The 1,925-nt window shown below is 62.4% G+C and overlaps 1 long non-coding RNA gene across 2 annotated transcripts; it reads left to right on the top strand.

Annotated features, from left to right (window-relative positions):
• Positions 1-181: 181 nt before the first annotated feature.
• LOC105291064 lies at positions 182-1,730 on the top strand. Of its 2 annotated transcripts, XR_895803.2 has the most exons (4): positions 188-329; positions 641-789; positions 1,241-1,345; positions 1,433-1,730. It is a non-coding gene; the product is annotated as an uncharacterized LOC105291064 (long non-coding RNA). The 2 variants fall into 2 exon arrangements; XR_002779938.1 differs by having other exon boundaries at positions 182-789.
• Positions 1,731-1,925: the final 195 nt, after the last annotated feature.

Raw genomic sequence — 1,925 nt, 5'->3', positions numbered from 1 at the left:
CCTCTGGCCTAGGTCTAGCTCCGCCCGGGGCTGGGGGCCGGGGGCCTGGGGCGGGGTGGAGAGTGGGCATGTCAATCAGCCAGCGGATGCCCCGATCTAGGTTGGCGGTCGAAGATGGGGCGGGGCAGGGGCGGAGGAGGCGGGGCCGGCAGCTGGCGGCCGGACACTGGTCCCAGGTCCACCCCCCACCCCCGCCCCCCCGCGTCTCCGTGGAGCCTCAGTGAGGACTTTGGACTCGCGGGGGCGGAAAGTATGGAATGGGGGCAGGAGTGGGCCCCAGGGCTCCAGGCCCCGGCCCTTCTGGGCCGGATTGATCAGGGGCTGCTCAGGTAAGGTGGGTGACTGGAGGCTTCCCCAGTGGGGCCGATCCCTGAGCAGTGATGGAGCCTGGGAGGAAAAGAGAAAGTACCCTCGGTATCGATACCCCTCCAGCCAGCCGACTCTCTGATGGGCGTAACTCTGTACCCGCGCTGGAACGACTTGTGGGGAGCAGAGGGTTGGCCAGGAGCCACCGTAGTGTGTCTCCCTCAGTGAAGGGGGCATAGCCAGACCCTCGAAGCCCAGGAGTTGGCACCTGGACACATATGCACGCCTCTGCAGGCCGGTGTGCACCCTTCCACTTTGGGCCTCTCTACTTCAGGTGACCAGAAGTCAGCTGCTTCTCAGAAGCCCAGGAGCCGTGGCATCCTCCACTCGCTTTTCTGCTGTGTCTGCAAGGACGATGGGGAGGCCCTTCCCACACACAGTGGGGCACCCCTGCTCGTGGAGGAAAATGGAGCTGTCCCCAAGGTGCGTGGTGGCCAGGTGGGGGCTGCATGGGCACCCGGGTTCAGTCCCGAGTGGGTTTAGGGGAAAGGGCTTTTCATAACCTGCCTGCAGGCCCTGGAAAGTATGCAGGAGAGTGGAGCCCTCCCAGGTCCTCCAGCTTGGCCCCCGAAAGCTCCAAAACTGCCACCTAGGGGAGGGCTTCTTGGCCTAGGGAGTTCTGAATTTCCCCATCATAGGTGAAAGCTGTTCTCTGCTTTGGTTTCTCAGGTGGGGAAGTGAGGCCCAGATTGCCAGGTGGCCTGCCCCAGGCTCCAGATTCCAGAGTTAGCAGGGTCAGAGTTGAGTAGGGGGTGGTCTCTCCCCACATCCCGGTGGCTCCCCAGGTAGAGGGCTGGGGGAGGGAAGACCTGTATAGGAGAAATGACTGGGGCCTGAGAGAGGCGCCTCCAGCCAGCCCCACCCATCCCCACAGCAGAGCCCAGTGCAGTACCTGCTCCCAGAGGCCAAGGCCCAGGACTCAGACAAGATCTGCGTGGTCATCGACCTGGACGAGACCCTGGTGCACAGCTCCTTTAAGGTGGGCCCTGCCCAGCGGCCCCCAGCCCCAGGGTTTCTGAGGGGATCTGCGCTAACCCCAGCTTCAGCCGCTCTTTTCTCCCTACAGCCAGTGAACAATGCGGACTTCATCATCCCTGTGGAGATCGATGGGGTGGTCCACCAGGTCAGAGGCTGGGTATTGGGGGGAGGCGGTGGGTTTGGCATCTGCCATTCAAACCCCAGGCTCTTCCCACCGATCCTGAGAGTCCCCTGTGTAGGTCTTTGATAGCTGTGGAATGTCAGGGGCGGTGAGAGGGTGTGAAACTTGCCTGAAGTCACACAGATCCTTAGGGTCTTGACTCTAAGGCCTGCAGAGAGAGGGGTTCTCCTTGGCGTCCCCTTGCCCCACCTTGCCCGGGACCCAGTTCAAGTAATTCAGGATAGGTTGTGTGCCATCCAGCCTGTTCTCCATTACTTGGCTCGGGGGCCGGTGCCCTGCAGCCTTGGGGTAAGGGGGCTGCCCCCAGGCTCCTCCATTTGGCTGAGGCCATGGCAGGAGGGGATGAGAATTAGTGAGTTCCCTTGACATAGGGCTGGAAGCCTGGAGTCAGAGGTTCAGT

This window comes from Pteropus vampyrus, unplaced genomic scaffold, assembly GCF_000151845.1.
Source record: "Pteropus vampyrus isolate Shadow unplaced genomic scaffold, Pvam_2.0 Scaffold42, whole genome shotgun sequence".
Classification (NCBI taxonomy): domain Eukaryota; kingdom Metazoa; phylum Chordata; class Mammalia; order Chiroptera; family Pteropodidae; genus Pteropus; species Pteropus vampyrus.
The sequence above is the reverse complement of the archived record's forward strand: the minus strand, read 5'-3'. Positions and strand labels throughout refer to the sequence as shown.